Source organism: Spermophilus citellus, assembly GCF_964194105.1.
Source record: "Spermophilus citellus genome assembly, chromosome: 7".
NCBI lineage: Eukaryota > Metazoa > Chordata > Mammalia > Rodentia > Sciuridae > Spermophilus > Spermophilus citellus.
Window position 1 is genome coordinate 124,032,509 of NC_138188.1, and position 21,349 is coordinate 124,053,857.

General features: G+C 36.4%; 1 protein-coding gene and 1 long non-coding RNA gene across 2 annotated transcripts in view; both read right to left on the reverse strand.

Moving 5' to 3' along the window:
* LOC308652729 (serine/threonine-protein kinase PAK 2-like) overlaps nt 1-12,193 on the reverse strand; it is a gene marked incomplete at its 3' end in the record, with an annotated part of 268,563 nt that extends 256,370 nt beyond the window's left edge. The window contains exon 1 of the mRNA XM_081300752.1: nt 12,133-12,193. The remainder of the gene's footprint in view (nt 1-12,132) is intronic.
* Nucleotides 12,194-14,065: 1,872 nt separating this feature from the next.
* On the reverse strand, nt 14,066-18,689 carry LOC308653703. The gene is made up of 3 exons (XR_014023090.1): nt 18,570-18,689; nt 16,588-16,619; nt 14,066-14,170 (listed from the first exon to the last, which is right to left on the reverse strand). It is a non-coding gene; the product is annotated as an uncharacterized lncRNA (long non-coding RNA).
* Between the last annotated feature and the right edge of the window lie 2,660 nt (nt 18,690-21,349).

A 21,349-nucleotide genomic window follows, 5' to 3' on the forward strand; every position in this document is an offset into this window, starting at 1 on the left:
CATAATTCAAATACACACACACACACACACACAACAAAGACAAAAGGAAACTTCTTCAACATGATGAAGGGCATTTATGAAAAACCTGACATTATATTTATTAAAAGTTACAGCCAAAGAAATTAGGCAAGAAAAGAAATTAAATATCTGGTTGGGAAAAAAAGGAGAAAAATTATCTATTTGCAGATCGCAAGATCTTACATATAGCAAATCCTAAGCCAGTTATGACACTGAATTCCTGTAAAGTCTTGGGAGGCTGTGTGGGAGGCTAAGAAAAGAGGACCACAAGTTGGAGGCCAGCCTGGTCAATTTAGTGAGACCATGTCTGAAAATAAAAAAGAGCTGGGACTGTTGTAGCTCAGTGGGTACAGTGCATGTGTACCATGCAAAAGACCCTGGGTTGGATTTGATCTCCAGTACCACACATAATAACTCTTAACACTCTCTCTCTCTCTCTCTCTCTCTCTCTCTCTCTCTCTCTCTCTCTCACACACACACACACACACACACACACACACACGCACACACACGCACACACACACACCCCTAAAGAATACACACAATTAAAACTAATAATAAGTTCCATTTCTATGTTTGAGGTGCACTTGGTATTATCCTGGATGATTGGTTTTCTCTCCTCTCATCTCCAGCCCTTGCCAGGAAGCCAGCCATGTCAGTCACTGTGATTATTACTGTCGCCATATTTTAAGGATGAGAGAAATGTTAAGTGTCTTGCCCAAGATCAAAGAGCCAGACAGTGTTGGTTCCTGAGCTTGGGTCTCCAGAGAGCAAGGATCTCCCCTTCCAGGAGGGCTCTGTCCCAGCCTCTCAGAGCCTCCCCACACCCTCATGAAACAGGTTTCTCTGAATGTAGAATAGACAGGCAGGCCAGGGATAAATAATATATATTATTTATGAGGGTGAAAACATCATGAGGGAGTGGGTGAGGATTCAGGCCCCAGAGGCCTCCATGTGGAAAGTTGGATTGTGAGAGTTGTAGCCTACTCAAGTAGATGAATCCACTGATATGGATTAACCCAGTGATATCTGTAGAGAGATGGGTCAACTAGGGGCATGCCTTGGGGCTTGTATTTTTATTCCTGGTGAACTGAAGTGCTTCTCTCTCTCTCTCTCTCTCTCTCTCTCTCTCTCTCTCTCTCTCTCTCTTTTTCCTGGCTGTCATGTTCTGAGCTGCTTTCCTCTGCCACCTTCTGCCCTCATGTTCTGACTCAGCTTGAGCCCAGCACTATGGAGTCAGATGACCATGGACTGAACCTCTGAAAATGTGAGAAAAAATAAATTTTTCCTCCTCTAAATTGTTCCTTGTTGGGTATTTTGGTCACAGTGATGCAAAAGCTGACTAAAACAGTGAAATTATTCTTCAAAAGTGAAGCAGAAATAGAGTTTCTCACATAAACAAAAACAAAGGGTATTTATCACCAGCAACCTGCTCTGAGCTAACGTTCAAACAAGTTCTTCAAGGAGAAGAAAAATGATGTAGGTCAGAAACCTGGATCTACATAAAGAAAACGAGAGCACTGGAGAAGAAATAAATGTGAAATGCCATATTTCTTTGTCTTATTCCTGATATAAAAGATAACCATGTGTTTAGAGCGGTAACAGTAACCATATATTGGGTGATTATAGCATAGGAAAAAGTGAAATTAATGAGAGCAATATCATAGGGTACCTGCCCTACACGTGAAAGGGTGGAGTATTATTTGAGGATGTTCTTATATTCTTATGATGTACATTGCAAACTCAGGGGCAACCACTAAACATCTGATAAAGGAGAATAGTTGATATTCTAAGAGAGGGAATAAGTGAAATCATATAAAATGCTCATATGACCAGAGAAATGGGAAAATGCGTAAAGAACAAAGGCAAAATAGAGAAAGAAGTTATAAATACAATAAATACTACTCCTACTCTACCAATAATCACTTTAAATGTGACTACTCTAAATATGCCAATTAAAAGAAAAAAGTGTCAAACTGAATAAGAAAGAAGACTCCACCATATATTGTCTGTAAAAAAAGCCACTTTGATTAGGAAGACCCAGTTACAATTAGAGCCAAATGATGGACAGAGATGCACTATACCAACTAATCAGTGGACATCTGCAATAGCTATATTAATTTTACATAAAGTACATTTCAGAATATGGAAAATTATCAGCAATAAAGAGGGACAAACTCCAAGAAGACATAGCAATTCTAAATATGTAAGAATTTAGCAACAGAAATCTAAATATGTGACACCAAAACTGATATAACTCAAGGAGAAATTGACAAAATTCACTACTATATAGTTGGAAACTTCCAAACACTTCTGTCAGGGCTTGATAGATGAAGCAGGCAGAAAATCAATAAGGATATAGTTGACCAGAATGGTGCTGTCAATCAACCTGATCTTATTGGAATTCTGAAATACTCTCCCCCAAAAGAATAGAGTACACATTCTTTTCAAGTTTACATAAAATTCAGAAAGGCACACTGTGTCCTGTATAATAAAATAGTCATCAATAAATTTAAGAGATTGAAAATCAAATAAAATATATTCTTATATCACAATGAAATTAAGCTGAAAATCACCAATAGAAAGAGAACTGAAAAATCCCCAAATATTTGGGAATCAAATAATACATTTGTAAATAACAAATGAGTAAAAATAGTCCCAAGGGAAATTTTTGAATATTTTGAATTCAACAAAAGAAATTACAATTTATCAAAATTACACAATTTATCCAATGAACTGTGTAAGCATTTAGTGCACTTAGGGGAATTTATAGCACTGAAGACACAGACGAGAGAAGAAGTGTGAGCTAAACTCAGTAATCTACCTTTTAAAAGCCAAAGCCAAAAGAGCAATTTAAGCCTAAAGCAAGCAAAAAGAAAAGAAAAATCAATAAAATTAAAAACAATAGAAAAGTTACTACAAACCACTTTATGTCCACAAATTTGATAACTCAGCTAAAATAGATGGGTTCCTTGACAAACTAAACTACTCACACTCACACAGGGAGAAATAGACAATCTGAATAGGTCTGTTTCTATTAAGGAAAATAAATGAAAAGCCAACAACCTTCTAAAAGAGAAAACATCATGTTTCTTTGGCTTTGCTGGTGAATTCTATGAAAAATTTGAAAAAAATAAATAACCTCAGTGGTGTACTATTTCTCCATCTCTCCAGAATATACTGCTTCATCAATTCTAATAAGTGTGCCATACTAACAAAAGGTGTAATAATGAGGACAGCTGGGTGCAGAGCATAGGAGAACTATGTCTTTATATCCATGCAATTTTTCTTTAAATAAAAAATGTTCTAAAAATAGTTTAATTTTTTAAACAAGAGCTGAAAGGAAAAACTGTCAAACCAGAATTCTATATCAAGCCAAAAAACCCAAATAACTTCATAAACATGAATACACATAATGTGTGTATATATGTATATAATTTATATATGTATACACTTTGTATATTGAAATCAATATATAAAGTATTAAGAGAAAATGGAGAATTTTTTTAAATTTCTTAATATTTATTTTTTAGTTCTCGGCGGACACAACATCTTTGTTGGTATGTGGTGCTGAGGATCGAACCCGGGCCGCACGCATGCCAGGCGAGCACGCTACCGCTTGAGCCACATCCCCAGCCCCCAGAGAGAAAATTTTTGATAAAGGAAAGCTGGGCAAACCCATCACTAGCAGACCTGTACTCCAAGAAACACTAAATGAAGGTCTCTGGATGAAAGGAAAATGGTACCAGTAGATGATCAGATCCTCAGAAATACATGAGTGCCAGAAATGGTAACTATGTAAATTATGCAGGATCATAGTTTCAAACTATCACATTTTCTCTTAATTAATTTAAAAAATATCCTACAGTTTAAAGAAAAATGACAGCATTGTATGGTGGGATTTATCAGGTATGGAAATGGAATTCTTCTCAGAACTGTGGCATATAATAGGAGGTTAAAATTAGTATGGACTAGGCGAGTGTGGTGGCATGTGTCTGCAATCCCAGAGACTCAGGCTGAGGCAGGAGTATCAAAGCCAGCTTCAGCAACTTAGCAAGGCCCTAAAAAATGTACTGAGACCCGGTCTCTAAAAATTAAAAAAAAAAAAAGGGCTGGAGATGTGGCTCAGTGATTAAGTACCCCTAGGTACCCCCCTGGTACCAAAAAAAAAAAAAATAATAATATAAAGTAATAGTGTATGAACTTAGAAGTTTTTTACATTTTAAATAAAAACATTAATTCTAAGTTGATGGTTAAAATTTAAGATTACAGAAAAGGAAGAACAGAAGAGCAAAGGTCAGATGGTACAAACAGGAAACAAAGAGCAAAATATGAGGCCTAAGTCCAAATATATCAGTAGTACATCAGACAGAATGAATTAAACACCTAGTTAAAAGGCAGAGATTATCAGAATGGGTTAAAAAATCAAGACTTAATCATGTCTACAAGAGATGTGCTTAAAATCTAAAGATACAGATAGATTGAAAGTTAAAGAGTCAGGAATAATAATGCAAAAATAAAGAACGAAAAGTTGGAACTGCTGTATTAATATCAGATAAAATAAACTGCAAAAGTATTAGCATAAATAGAAATCCTGAAGAAAGATACGACAATAATTAATGCTCTTGCACTAAGTAACAGAGCTTCAAAATATATAAAACAAAAATCAACAGAATGAAAGGGAGAAACAGTTACCAACCATTGTGGGAGATTTTGATACCTGTCTCTCAGTAAATACATTAAATGGGCAAATAGAAGGTTGGAGGAACAGTATCAACTACCTCAGCCTAACTGATGTTATAGAATACAACACCCAACAACTACAGAACTCCCGTTCCCTTTAAGGGCACTTCATAAATTAATTGAAACAGATCATATTCTGGGCCATAAAACAATATTCCTTACCAATGAATGGGATAGATTCAAACTCAGAAGCTTCTTCTCAGCAAATGATCAATAATGTGAAGGAATGATCACATTATTGATCAGGGAATGATCAATAATGTGAAGAGAGAGCCCACAGTGTAGCAGAACATCTTTACTACACGCATATCAGATAGAGCACTAACTTCCAGGATATATAAAGATTTCAAAAATCTTAACATCCCAAAACCAAATAACCCAATCAATAAATGGTCTAAGGAACTGAGTGGACAATTCTCAGAAGATGTATGTTCATCAACAAATATGTGAAAAAAATGTTCAACATCTCTAGCAATTCAAGAAATACAAATCAAAACTACTCTCAGATTTCATCTCACTGCAGTCAGAATGGCAATTATCAAGAAGACAAGCAAAAATAAATGTTGGGGAGGACGTGGGGCAAAAGACACACTCATAGACTGCTGGTAGAACTGCAAATTGATGTAACCATCATGGAAAGCAGTATGGAGATTCCTAAGAAAACTTGGAATGAAACCACCATTTGACCCAGTTATCCCACTTCTCAGTCTATTTCCAATGGACTTAAAATCAGCATACTACAGTGATGCAGCCACATCAAAGCTATAAAGTAGCTCAACTCACAAGAGTTTTACTATGGAACCAACCTAGGTGTCCTTCAACACAGGAACGGATAAAGAAAATGTGGTCAATACGCACAATGGAATATTACTCAGTTTTAAAGAAGAACAAAGTCATGGCATCTGCCAGTAAATGAGTGGAAGTTGAGAATATCATAGTAAGCAAAATAGGCCAATTCCAAAAACCACAGTTTAAATGTTTTCTCTGATATTTTGACACTAATTCACAATAAGGAGCGTGGCTATGGAAGAATAAAGTTACTCTGTATTAGGCAGACAGGAGGGAAAGGAGGGGAGCCAGGTACGGGGTGGGAAGAAGAGTAGACATTATTACCCTAGGTGCATATGTGACCACATGACTGATGTGATTCTACATCACGTACAACCAGAAACATGAGAAGCTATACTCCATTTGTGTATGATGTGTCAAAGTGCCTTCAACTGCCATGTATAACTAATTAGAACAAATTAAAAAAAAAGAATGGTGGCAGCCAGGGGGTGGAGGAGGAGGATTGGGAGTTCTTACTTACATGGTGGCAGAGCTTCTATTTGGAGGGACAAAACTGTTCTGGAAACAGAAGGTTGTACAATATTGTCAGTGTAATTAATGCCTCTGAGTTGTCCACTTAACATGGCTAAAATGGCAAATTTAATGGTACCAGTCCTTTAAAACAATGAACACTTTAATTATTAAAATTTTTAACATTTTCATTTCCAGAAAATTAAAAGAGTAGGATGCCATTCATAGTTTTTCTGGAGAACCTCCTTGGCTGCCAAGATGTGAGGCATTAACTTGTGAGCCGTTTCGCCATGTCCAGGAGTGGGTACTGCAAAGAGAAAATAAAAAGTGCATAATTTAGAAGCAAAACGCTTTATGTTCTTTCAACTAAGGCCTGAAGACTACTTATGAATACAATTGACTTACACAACCCATATTTTAATACCTGCCCCAAACCTCTCTTAGTCACAACCATAACTTTTATAAGCTGTTTGGAAAACAGTTGTTTTTAATTGTTCTAAATTCTAAAAGTCAACAGTTAAACAGCCCATTAATACACTCATGTCAGCATCAAAAGGACACGATATTTGATTGAACCCAGGGTGGCTTTACCAGTGAGCTACATCCCTAACCCTTCTTTTTAATTTTTCAGATAGGGTCTCCCCAACTTCTTAAGGCTGGCCTTAAACTTGTGATCCTCCCTCTTTAGCCTCCCCAGTCACTGGGATCACAGGTGTACAACCATTGAGTATAGCATTTATGGCATTTTTAAGGTAGCTCAACAAGTTATAATGTAATTTATCAAGTTAATGGAACTATTTTGAGTGTGTGTGTGTGTGTGTGTGTGTGTGTGTGTGTGGTGTTAGAACCAAACTCAGGGCCTTGTGCATGCTGGGAAAGCACTCTACCACTGAACAACATCTCTAGCCCCTCTGCATTCTACAAAGAAAACCACTATAAATACTACAGTGAGTAAAATAAGGTTATCATTATCTCTTCCTGCTTGAATTTTGTATCCTCCCGCCTTCCCCTTCCTTTATTGTTTCTCCTCCTCCTCCTCCTCCTCTTCCTTGTTCTCCTCCTCCTCCTCTTCCTCCTCCTCCTCATCCTCCTCCTCCTTCTTCAACTTCCCTCCTTTCTTCCCTCAATTCTTTCTTCACCAACTCCCCCCACCACCGCCCTTTCTTTGTAGGAGGTGGTGCAGGAACTGAACCCAGGAATATGCTAGGCAAATAAGTGCTCTACCACTGAGCAATACACCAGCCCTCTTTTCACTTTATTTGGAGACAGGGTATCTCTAAGTTGCCCAGGCAGGCTCCAATTTGAGATCCTCCTGCCTGAGCCTCTCCAGAAGATGAGATTGCAGATGTGTGCCCCCAGGCCTGGCAGCTTCATCTTTTCTGGGTTAAGTATAAATACAATACATTTGCTTAAAGAAAACAAAATCAACCTGGGGTGCATAAAAGTATTAAGAAAAATGATGACAATCCTTCTATCAATGTGGACTATCCTGTTAAAACGTCACAAGCTTTTTAAAAGTCACATTTCAAAATGATTTGGATCTACTGACACTCTCTTCCTTCAAAAGCTATATGCCAGTTACATCATTCCTAAGAACTGACCATAAAATGATTCTAATGGCTAAATTGAATAGTGCCTTAATATGGGTGTTTTCATAATTTAACCAATCCCCTTTATAAAATCTTTGAATTCTTTAATTTTTGATTATTACCTTTAAGTTTCTAGAAGTGAAATTTGTTCTAATTAATGGATTTTTAGTATAAATTTTAGGTTTAAAAAGTGAGCAGACAATAGAGACCCTCGCTAAGTTGCCTGTGACACAAAAAGAACACTTAAGGGATCCCGCTGACCTTCTCCAAAACTGAAAAGACAACTAGATAGCCTTGCAAATGCTTTTTCCAAATGCATACTGGGTCTAAAAATGTGGATCCTGAAATGTTCCCATGTTGGCCCCTCATTTTCATATTGATATCTTGCATTACAGTGCAGTATACTTACTACAATGATACCTGTTGTGGATACATATCTATATATTAATACACTTTTGTTGTTTTGGGAGGTGCTGGGGCTTGAACCATGGGGACTTGTATATGTCGGGCAAGCACTCTACCACAAATGAACAAATACGGATGTACTTCTATTAATCCAAAGCTAACACTTAACATTAGAGTTCACTCTTTGTATTGGATTATATAATTCTATGGGATTTGAAAAATGAATATTGTCCTGTGTATCTACCATTATAACATCATACTGAACAAATTCACTGCCCTAAAAACCTATTACTCACACCCCTGAATCCCTGCAATCAATGATTTTTTAAAACTCCTCATACTTGAGATGTCCTAAACTTACATGCTAGGCAAGTGCCCTAGCAGGGATGAACACTTCTAGCCCACAGGCTACACTTGAAATTGGAGAGCATCTAGCCCCTTTAGATGGAAGGGCAACACTAAGCACTATGCTCTTAAAGATCTTTCAGAGAATAATATGCCCACGCCATAGGCATGTAGTCAATTATCCAAGTTATTTTCCTGTCATAAATAAATAGATAAGATAAAATTCTTTCATGCCTTTTGGTGTTATGATATCTCAGTTTTCATCCATGAATACTATTCTACTGTATGGATGTAGCACATACATTGGATTCCTTTTGTTTATATTGTGGTGCTGGGGATGGAACCCAGGGCCTCAGCAGGCTAGGCATGTGTTCTACCACTGAGCTGCACACAGTCCTCACATTCAGTTTTTGAAACACATCTTGTTATAGATTTAGCAAATATGAATAAAGATGCTATAAAAATTTTGCACAGGTTTATGTGTGGACACATCTCAATGCATGGGGGTAAATACCTAGGAACACATTGCTGGGTTATGTGGTAAGGTCCTGTTTCATTTTGTGGGAAACTGAATAAACACTCTTCAGGAGTGGAGCCTCCCACTAGCAAAGCAGGAGCATTCCTGTTGCTCCATCTCTCATTCTTCACTTTTTTATTCTTTCTTTCCTTAGTGATTAGGTAAGACTCCGTCTTATTATTGAATGTTCCCATCTTTCAATGATCACACTCGACCATCACATGACACACCATGTCACACAGGACAAGAATCTTGGGGTGGTTGTACTTCGCCCGGACGCTCTTATTGTCATTTTACTTATGCATATCTCCTGCCTCCACTGTTACTATTTTGATTTAAATGGTTTTATCTTTTAAAGATACTTCTATAACAGACAGACATTTATTTATTCAGGTAGATAGAAGTACTTTTGACTTTATTGTATTTGAGGAAGCTATTATTTAGCTTCTGGGAGATACATTTCTGGGTTGGTTTTTTCTATCAGAACTTCATTACACATCATGAAAACCCTTGAAATTGTCTCACAGCTCACTGATGCTATTGCATTTAAAAGTTGTTTTCATTTCTATCTTTATGTTTCACTGTGGTAGTTTCCACTAAAATAATCTATCATTAATCCAGTCTCAAAATATTTTACACAAATATAATGGCTACCCCCTCCCTTTCACTTCAAAGAGCCAGGTGTAAGGAATATAGAAAACACAGCCTTCTGTCATGAGATGGGAATCCAATGGCAGTCCTCAGAGCCACCACATCACAGTCCAGTCCCCATAGTACTTCTCTCCCTGGCTCCATCTGAACTCTTTACTGCTGAAATTCTCCTCAGCTGGAAAGGAATTTCACTCTCAACTGTCTTTAGAATGCAATCAAGGCTTTGAGAGAAATGTCAAAATGAGAAATAAAGTACATAATCTGGGGAAGAAGAAAGATCTAAGTTTTAGGTAGAAGAGTTACCCACATTATGAAACAGAGAAAAAACAGAGCAATAGATGACCTCTCTGGAAAAGGGGACAAAACATGGAAAGAAAAAACCCAGTGAGTTAAGTATTCTAACTTTTAAAGAAGCCATCGATTTTTATTTTTCAAAAAAGTGGTTTTTGATGAGTACTCTTTAGGTAAAAACTTTAATTTAATCTTAAATTAATCTTCTCATAGTAAAATATTTTAAACTTGAAGCTTTTTGAAATTATCTCTGAAAGTCAAACACAAACAGCTGTTTTTCGAACACACATGCACAGATGTGCACACCAGGTGATTAGTCACTCACTGGTCTTGTATGGCCATGTCGTGGGACAGTGAAAGGCCGAACCTCTCCATCACCATCATCTTCCTCCATTATTATTGCTAATGTTTCCGGCCCCTTGGTGTTCATCTGTGTTCAGGAGCAAAGGAAGACAAGCCAGGAAAAGACAAAGATTAAAATGTGACCAGGTCTCCTTTTATTAAACAAATTTTAAGAAGTTATTTTTTCCATACCTAATTTTTAAATGACTAAACCTCACTGCTTACAATATATTCAATTAAAAAATAAAGATGATTTTCTGAAATATGGAAAAGTAAATAAACATATATGATAAATATTCTTGAGTGCTATTTAGAAACTTTACATATTTCTTTACCTCATTTTATTTTTTAAACATTTTTTAAAGTCTGGCTTTGAACTTGCAAACCTCCTAAATCAGCCTCACTGGCTTCTGCGATTACAGTCATGCTCCACTGAACCCAGCAATACATGACAGTTTATTTTTCGCTTAAATGCATTTGAAATAATCTAGTAGTACATTAAATGGTCATGCCATATTTTTAATTAATGTACTACTAATGATATTTGAGTTGACATTTGGCTACATTTTGCTATCAAAATAATGGGACACAATCCATAATCTATGCTGTTCCATGGTTTCCCTAGGACACACATGCTAAAAATTACATTTCTGGGTCAAAAGGTATGTAAGTGAAAGTAACATATTCATTTGTGATTTGGGATAGATATATAAAGGGATTTTTAAACAATTTTCTTTCTTTTTTTTTTTTTTTCTTTTTTTTTTTTTTTTTTGGTGTTTCGTGTTTGGGATTAAACCCAGGGCCTTAAGCTACTTAGTTTAGTGATTAGGTAACACTCCCTCTTGTTATTGAATGTTTGCATCTTTGAATGATCACACTCCACCATCACGTGACACCCCACGTCACACAGGACAAAAATCTTAGGGTTGTTGTTCTTGGCCTGGAAGCTCTTACTGTCATTTTATATGCATATCTCCTGCCTTCACTGTTATTATTTTTAGTTAAATGGTTTTATCTTTTAAAGATACTTTTATAAGAGACAAGACATTTATTTATTCAGGTAGGTAGAGGTACTTTTGACTTTCCTGTATTTGAGGAAGCTGTTAATAGCTTTTGGGAGATAGAGTTTTGGGTTGGTTTTTTGTATCAGAACTTCATTACACATCATGAAAACCCTTGAAATTGTCTCACAGCTCACTGATGCTCTTGCATTTAAAAGTTGTTTTCATTTCTATCCTTATGTTTCACTGTGGTAGTTTCCACTAAAATAATCTATCATTAATCCAGTCTCAAAACATTTTACACAAATATAATACATACCCTCCCTTTCACTTCAAAGAGCCAATTGTAAGGAATATACAAAACATAGCCATCTGTCATGAGATGGGAATCCAATGGCGGTCCTCAGAGCCACCACATCACAGTCCAGCCCCCTTAGTACTTCTCTCCTTGACTCCATCTGAGCTCATTACTGCTGAAATTCCCCCTCAGCTGGTGAGGAATTTAACTCTCAACTGACTTTAGAATGCCATCAAGGCTTTGAGAGAAATGTCAAAATGAGAAATAAAGTACATAATCTGGGGAAGAAGAAAGATCTAAGTTTTAGGTAGAAGAGTTACCCACATTGTGAAACAGAGAAAAAACAGAGCAATAGATGACCTCTCTGGAAAAGGGGACAAAACATGGAAAGAAAAAACCCAGTGAGTTAAGTATTCTAACTTTTAAAGAAGCCATCGATTTTTATTTTTCAAAAAAGTGGTTTTTGATGAGTACTCTTTAGGTAAAAACTTTAATTTAATCTTAAATTAATCTTCTCATAGTAAAATATTTTAAACTTGAAGCTTTTTGAAATTATCTCTGAAAGTCAAACACAAACAGCTGTTTTTCGAACACACATGCACAGATGTGCACACCAGGTGATTAGTCACTCACTGGTCTTGTATGGCCATGTCGTGGGGCAGTGAAAGGCCGAACCTCTCCATCACCATCATCTTCCTCCATTATTATTGCTAATGTTTCCGGCCCCTTGGTGTTCATCTGTGTTCAGGAGCAAAGGAAGACAAGCCAGGAAAAGACAAAGATTAAAATGTGACCAGGTCTCCTTTTATTAAACAAATTTTAAGAAGTTATTTTTTCCATACCTAATTTTTAAATGACTAAACCTCACTGCTTACAATATATTCAATTAAAAAATAAAGATGATTTTCTGAAATATGGAAAAGTAAATAAACATATATGATAAATATTCTTGAGTGCTATTTAGAAACATTACATATTTCTTTACCTCATTTTATTTTTTAAACATTTTTTAAAGTCTGGCTTTGAACTTGCTAACCTCCTAAATCAGCCTCACTAGCTTCTGCGATTACAGTCATGCTCCACTGAACCCAGCAATACATTACAGTCTATTTTTCCCTTAAATGCATTTGAAATAATCTAGTAGTACATTAAATGGTCATGCCATATTTTTAATTAATGTACTACTAATGATATTTGAGTTGACATTTGGCTACATTTTGCTATCAAAATAATGGGACACAATCCATAATCTATGCTGTTCCATGGTTTCCCTAGGACACACATGCTAAAAATTACATTTCTGGGTCAAAAGGTATGTAAGTGAAAGTAACATATTCATTTGTGATTTGGGATAGATATATAAAGGGATTTTTAAACAATTTTTTTTCTTTCTTTTTTTTTTTATTGGTGTTTTGTGTTTGGGATTAAACCCAGGGCCTTAAGCTGCTTAGTTTAGTGATTAGGTAACACTCCCTCTTGTTATTGAATGTTTGCATCTTTGAATGATCACACTCCACCATCACGTGACACCCCACGTCACACAGGACAAAAATCTTAGGGTTGTTGTTCTTGGCCTGGAAGCTCTTACTGTCATTTTATATGCATATCTCCTGCCTTCACTGTTATTATTTTTAGTTAAATGGTTTTATCTTTTAAAGATACTTTTATAAGAGACAAGACATTTATTTATTCAGGTAGGTAGAGGTACTTTTGACTTTCCTGTATTTGAGGAAGCTGTTAATAGCTTTTGGGAGATAGATTTTTGGGTTGGTTTTTTCTATCAGAACTTCATTACACATCATGAAAACCTTTGAAATTGTCTCACAGCTCACTGATGCTCTTGCATTTAAAAGTTGTTTTCATTTCTATCCTTATGTTTCACTGTGGTAGTTTCCACTAAAATAATCTATCATTAATCCAGTCTCAAAACATTTTACACAAATATAATACATACCCTCCCTTTCACTTCAAAGAGCCAGTTGTAAGGAATATACAAAACATAGCCATCTGTCATGAGATGGGAATCCAATGGCGGTCCTCAGAGCCACCACATCACAGTCCAGCCCCCTTAGTACTTCTCTCCTTGACTCCATCTGAGCTCATTACTGCTGAAATTCCCCCTCAGCTGGTGAGGAATTTAACTCTCAACTGACTTTAGAATGCCATCAAGGCTTTGAGAGAAATGTCAAAATGAGAAATAAAGTACATAATCTGGGGAAGAAGAAAGATCTAAGTTTTAGGTAGAAGAGTTACCCACATTGTGAAACAGAGAAAAAACAGAGCAATAGATGACCTCTCTGGAAAAGGGGACAAAACATGGAAAGAAAAAACCCAGTGAGTTAAGTATTCTAACTTTTAAAGAAGCCATCGATTTTTATTTTTCAAAAAAGTGGTTTTTGATGAGTACTCTTTAGGTAAAAACTTTAATTTAATCTTAAATTAATCTTCTCATAGTAAAATATTTTAAACTTGAAGCTTTTTGAAATTATCTCTGAAAGTCAAACACAAACAGCTGTTTTTCGAACACACATGCACAGATGTGCACACCAGGTGATTAGTCACTCACTGGTCTTGTATGGCCATGTCGTGGGACAGTGAAAGGCCGAACCTCTCCATCACCATCATCTTCCTCCATTATTATTGCTAATGTTTCCGGCCCCTTGGTGTTCATCTGTGTTCAGGAGCAAAGGAAGACAAGCCAGGAAAAGACAAAGATTAAAATGTGACCAGGTCTCCTTTTATTAAACAAATTTTAAGAAGTTATTTTTTCCATACCTAATTTTTAAATGACTAAACCTCACTGCTTACTATATATTCAATTAAAAAATAAAGATGATTTTCTGAAATATGGAAAAGTAAATAAACATATATGATAAATATTCTTGAGTGCTATTTAGAAACTTTACATATTTCTTTACCTCATTTTATTTTTTAAACATTTTTTAAAGTCTGGCTTTGAACTTGCTAACCTCCTAAATCAGCCTCACTAGCTTCTGCGATTACAGTCATGCTCTACTGAACCCAGCAATACATTTCAGTCTATTTTTCCCTTAAATGCATTTGAAATAATCTAGTAGTACATTAAATGGTCATGCCATATTTTTAATTAATGTACTACTAATGATATTTGAGTTGACATTTGGCTACATTTTGCTATCAAAATAATGGGACACAATCCATAATCTATGCTGTTCCATGGTTTCCCTAGGACACACATGCTAAAAATTACATTTCTGGGTCAAAAGGTATGTAAGTGAAAGTAACATATTCATTTGTGATTTGGGATAGATATATAAAGGGATTTTTAAACAATTTTTTTTCTTTCTTTTTTTTTTTTTTTGGTGTTTTGTGTTTGGGATTAAACCCAGGGCCTTAAGCTACTTAGTTTAGTGATTAGGTAACACTCCCTCTTGTTATTGAATGTTTGCATCTTTGAATGATCACACTCCACCATCACGTGACACCCCACGTCACACAGGACAAAAATCTTAGGGTTGTTGTTCTTGGCCTGGAAGCTCTTACTGTCATTTTATATGCATATCTCCTGCCTTCACTGTTATTATTTTTAGTTAAATGGTTTTATCTTTTAAAGATACTTTTATAAGAGACAAGACATTTATTTATTCAGGTAGGTAGTGGTACTTTTGACTTTCCTGTATTTGAGGAAGCTGTTAATAGCTTTTGGGAGATAGAGTTTTGGGTTGGTTTTTTGTATCAGAACTTCATTACACATCATGAAAACCCTTGAAATTGTCTCACAGCTCACTGATGCTCTTGCATTTAAAAGTTGTTTTCATTTCTATCCTTATGTTTCACTGTGGTAGTTTCCACTAAAATAATCTATCATTAATCCAGTCTCAAAACATTTTACACAAATATAATACATACCCTCCCTTTCACTTCAAAGAGCCAGTTGTAAGGAATATACAAAACATAGCCATCTGTCATGAGATGGGAATCCAATGGCGGTCCTCAGAGCCACCACATCACAGTCCAGCCCCCTTAGTACTTCTCTCCTTGACTCCATCTGAGCTCATTACTGCTGAAATTCCCCCTCAGCTGGTGAGGAATTTAACTCTCAACTGACTTTAGAATGCCATCAAGGCTTTGAGAGAAATGTCAAAATGAGAAATAAAGTACATAATCTGGTAAAGAGGAAAGATCTATGTTTTAGGTGCAGAGTTACCCACATTATGAAACAGAGAAAAAACAGAGCAATAGATAACCTCTCTGGAAAAGGGGACAAAACATGGAAAGAAAAAACCCAGTGAGTTAAGCATTCTAACTTTTAAAGAAGCCATCAATTTTTATTTTTCAAAAAAGTGGTTTTTGATGAGTACTCTTTAGGTAAAAACTTTAATTTAATCTTAAATTAATCTTCTCATAGTAAAGTATTTTAAACTTGAAGCTTTTTGAAATTATCTCTGAATGTCAAACACAAACAGCTGTTTTTCGAACACACATGCACAGATGTGCACACCAGGTCATTAGTCACTCACTGGTCTTGTATGGCCATGTCGTGGGGCAGTGAAAGGCCGCACCTCTCCATCACCATCATCTGCCTCCATTACTATTGCTGATGTTTCGGGCTCCTTGGTGTTCAGCTGTGTTCAGGAGCAAAGGAAGACAAGCCAGGAACAGTCAAAGATTAAAATGTGACCAGGTATCCTTTTATTAAACAAACTTTAGGAAGTTATTTTTTTTCATAGCTAATTTTTAAATGACTAAACCTTACTGGTTACAATATATTCAATTAAAAAATAAAGATGATTTTCTGAAATATGGAAAAGTAAATAAACATATATGATAAATATTCTGGAGTGCTATTTAGACACATTAAATATTTCTTTACCTCTTATTTTATTTTTTTAAACATTTTTTTAAAGTTGTTGATGAACCCTTATTTTATTTATTTGTATGTGGTGCTGAGAATCGAACCCAGTGCCTCATGCATGCCAGGCAAGCCCACTACCACTGAGCCACAACCCAACCCTACCTCTTATTTTAGAAATTAAAAAAATGAAAAACAGATTTCTTTTGGTAACCTTAATTAGAGCAAGAACTATAAGAAATACATCATCAACTTACTGCAGGTGTTCCAGAAGGGAAGCAATCCTTCTCTGAAAATGAAAGGGAAAGGAATGTTAACAATTTACCACAGAAAACTTTTCTATGACAAAAAGAAAAATAATATAAAAGAGGAGCATGTGAAATGTGTTAAAACCGATTTCATTTTAAGTTGAATTACTTCTCTAGAAATATGATAGTAATAGTAACTTAAAAACAAAATTTATATAAGACTCAGCTACTAACTCTTTAATCTTAATGAAACCTTAAAAATACATTTTGAAAAACCTGAATTGATCATTCAAATGACTGGATTTCATGGTATGTAAATTATACTTCAATCAAGTTATTAAAATGTAATGGAGTCCCAGCCTGGTAATTCCAAGCCTATAATCCAAGGGGCTCAAGAGGCAGAGACAGGAGGATCTTGAGTTCAAAGCGAGCCTCAGCAATTTAGCTAGGTGTTTAGAAACTCAATGTGACCCTGCCTCTACATAAGATACAAAATAGAGCTGGGGATGTGGTTCAGGGGTTGAGTGCCCCTGGGTTCAATCCCTGGTACCCCACCCCCACCAAAGTGTAATGAAAACCATTAATACACCCAAGCTGTATTAAAATAAAACATTCCTTGTTTAAGATACTTTCTTAAGCAGTAAAGGTGATATAATATTCTTGAGTACCAAGGAGCAAGGGGATATAAAGCCACCAAACATGGCAACTGGGAAAAGAATTCTTTTTGACATGGTTTGTTTCTTTGTAAACTGCAACTTACTAGTTGATGCAGAAGTTCTAGGTAAAAGTACGAGCTTTTCCTAAGGATACCAGGTAAGTTATTTATAGAAAAAGACAGATCAGTATTACTTGCAAAGAAGTCTACTTCTTTTTTGAACATACCCTTTTTCTCTGTGATGATGTAAACATATTAAATACAATTAATCCAACCACATATGATTTTTGCATACTTAGATTATTTTTAAAAACTATATATATGACTATAGAGACGGAAAACATATTAAATAAAAATTATATTTCTTGGGGTTGTAATGGGCAAAATCTACTCAGAGAGAAATGGGAGAAATTATTTTGCATCTTTGAATGTACAGTGCAAAGGAGAGAAAGCAGGAGAACCAGCGTAGGGAAGGAGAATCTAACTAAATCTCCAAAGACATTCCAGGGATCGCTCAACCAACTGCACCACGTGGACTTCATTCCAATGCTGCCTTACACAAACTGTTGTTAAAAATCCAGTATAGGGGCTGGGGGTGTGGCTCAAGCGGTAGCGGGCTCGCCTGGCATGCGTGCGGCCCGGGTTCGACCCTCAGCACCACATACCAACAAAGATGTTGTGTCCGCCGAGAACTAAAAAATAAACATTAAAAATTCTCTCTCTCTCTCTCTCTCCTCTCTCACTCTCTCTTTAAAAAAAAAAATCCATTATATTTCAACTCTTACCCACTTAGATACTAATTCTGAGGAATAAATCCTTTGAGGTAAGGTATTTATTTTTATGTATTTGTATGTAATTTTGAATAGAAAATACTTTTTTATTTCAAGGTCTATGCATTTATAAAGCAAAAATTCCTTCTAGGCCACTGACAATAAACATATCTCTAGCATAAACATGTCTAGAAATCCACAATTTTTCCTTCTGGACTAAAAATCATTTAAACCTGTGAGGAGGAAAAAAAACCCCAAGTAAATGTAACAACATGGAACAAGAGTGAATCCCACTACCATGTTGTATTATAATGTATAAGAAATATGGGGGGAAATGTAAAAGATCCAATTCCATTTCTAACAAATTTATAAGATCAATGAAATCCTCAATCTCCAGATGATGTTCAAGAGACATCCCGACAGTTGACAAAAAGCAGTTATCTATGTAGGAGAAAGTAGGAACAATACAGTTTAGCCTTTTATTTTTCCAGAAATGATCTTTTTAGCTATCAGTGCTTCACAAGTTTCCATGGGATTCAGTCTTTTACCACTGTCTGATGTCTCACCAGTAGGAGGAAATCTGCGATTTTTCTTTTTCAAGGTGCTGGCGTTATAATACTTGTTGACACCCCGCACAGCTAGAGGATGCTCCGTAGGCTTTCCTTTGAGGACCCTGAAGGTTTGTGGCAACTGAGCCCCCTGCTCTGGCATGCCCTAACAAAGAGAAATTCAGACATGAGTTGTGGTTTGAATTGCTCTAATACTATCAATTTTCAGAGATAAACATCAACATACATAAAACAAACCCATACACATAATTTTAGATTTGACTAAATTCTAAATGGTCTCGTTTTCTAATACTCTACTTTTCCATATTTATTTTGTAAATCAACAGGAAAGATCCAAACAGAGGAATGGGAATGGAGTGCTGGGTTTGTTTGGGGAGAGGGACAGAAGTGTCAAACCTGTATTTCCTCTTGTTCATCACCTACCAGAGTAGCTCCTATTGAAAAGGCTTAAGCCTAGAGCAAAAGTCAGGAGACAGCAAACAGAAAGAAGGATCCTTTCTTATGTCTGGTTCTGCTCTAGGCTTTAGACAGAGAACACAGGATGGCAGGCCCATTCCAACCTCAGTAATTCAGGGAATACAAATGTAGGGTTTTGAAACCAAGAACCCACTTTATACAGTGATTACTGTTTCAGATCTTTTTTGGTGGGGAGGAGGAAGAGTACCAGGGATTTAATTCAGGGGCACTCAACCACTCAGCTATACCCTCAGCCTTTTTATTTTTTGAGACAGGGGTCTCACTAAATTGCTTAGTTCCTTGCTTAGTTGCTGAGTCTGGCTTTGAATTGCAAACATCCTTAATCAGTCTCACAAACTGCTGGGATTACAATCATGCTCCACTGAACCCAGCAATACATTACAGTTTTTTCCCCTAAATTCATTTCAAATAATCTAGTAGTACATTACATGGTCATGCCATATTTTTAACCAATTTACTACTAATGATATTTGAGTTGATTTTTTAATACATTTTGCTAGCTAAATAATGGGACAAAACCCATAATATGTGCTGTTCTCTGGTTCCCCAAGGACACACATGCTAAATATTACATTTCTGAGTCAAAATGTATGTATGTTAAAAAGTAATATATTCATTTGTGATTTGGGATATACACATAAAGGGTTTTTATTTATTTATTTATTTATTTATTTATTTATTTATTTATTTATTTATTATTTTTTTATTTTTTTTGCTGTTTGGTATTTGGGATTAAACCCAGGGCATCAAGCTGGTAAGCACCTGCTAAACATTACCACAAGTTACCTGTAGTCCCAAGGTCTTAATGTTATGGAGTCAAATTGGCTTTTTTCCTCCCCCATCTGCTGGACTGGGGACTGAATCCAGGGGTGCTTTAACACTGAGCTTCATCCCCAGTCCCTCTACCCTTTTGCAAATTTGGGACAAGAGTCTGGTTAAGACCCCAACACCTGCATCTAATCTGTGATCATCCTACCACTACCTGGAGCCTCTGGGATTACAGGGGTGAACCAACATGCTTGGCTACACAAGTTATTATTATTATTATTATGATCATTATTACTATTATTATGCGGGATTTATGGTCTCACCATTTTCCCCAGGCTTATCTCAAACTCATGGACTCAAGTGATCTTTATGTATCAGTCTGCAGAGTAGCTGGAAATACAGGCATGTGCCACAAAGCCCAGCTTTCATGTTTATTTAAAAAAAATATTAGTTGTAGATGGACACAATACCTTTATTTTATTTATTTTTATGTAGTGCTAAGGCTCTAATCCCGGACTTCATGTGTGCTGGGCAAGCACTGTAACAGTGAGCCACATCCCCAGCCCTAATGTTTTTATTCTTTAATTTGTTTTTGGAAGTACTAGGTATTGAAGCCAGGAGCATTATACCACTGAGCTACATTCCCAGCCTTTTTACTCTGAGATAGGGTTTGCTAAAACTGCCCAGGCTGGTCTCAAACTTATGATCCTTCTGCCTCAGCTTCCTGAGCTACTGGGATGATAGGCAGACTTCACTATGCCCAGTCATCTTAAATTGCTGTTTTTTATTCTGGGATTCCTATCACATGTAAAATGTCTTATCAATATGAGATTGTACAGCCAAGTGTGGTGGCTTGCACCTGTAATCCCCCCTGCTCAGAAATCAGGAGCAGGAGAGTCACTGCAGCCCACAAATTTGAGACCAGTCTGAGCATCAGAGGAAGCCCCACCTCACGCCCCAAAAAATGGAAAAAAAAGAGATAAAAGTGGGGTACTCTAATAACTAACAGTGAGAAAATAACCCAAATTTAAATGTAAGGTCTCTGGTGTGGCTCAGTGGTAGAGCTCTTGCCTAGCATGCTCAAGGACATGAGTTTTCATGCTTATTCATACTAGCCCCAAAGCAGAAATCTAAAATCTCCTAATCCTTCTATATAATGAAATATATATATGTGTGTGTATATATCTTTATATCTATGTGTGTGTGTACACACACTTTCCCCCAGCACTGGGGGATTGATCCTAAGGACATCCTACCACTTGGCTTTTTCCCTAGCTCTTCTTATTTTGAGATACAGTCTTGCTAATTGCAGAGGCTGGCCTAAAGCTGCCTCAGTTCCTGACTTGCTGGAATTTGTCATGTGCCACCAAACCCAATTTACAATCCCTTTTTTAGCCAGTACAGTGGTGCACACCTGCCTTCCAGGACTCAGCACACTGACATAGGAGGTTTTGCTTGACCTCAGAAGTTCAAGACTGGCCTGGCCAACATACTGGGAACTCCACCTCAAACAAACAGAAAACCCACAAAAC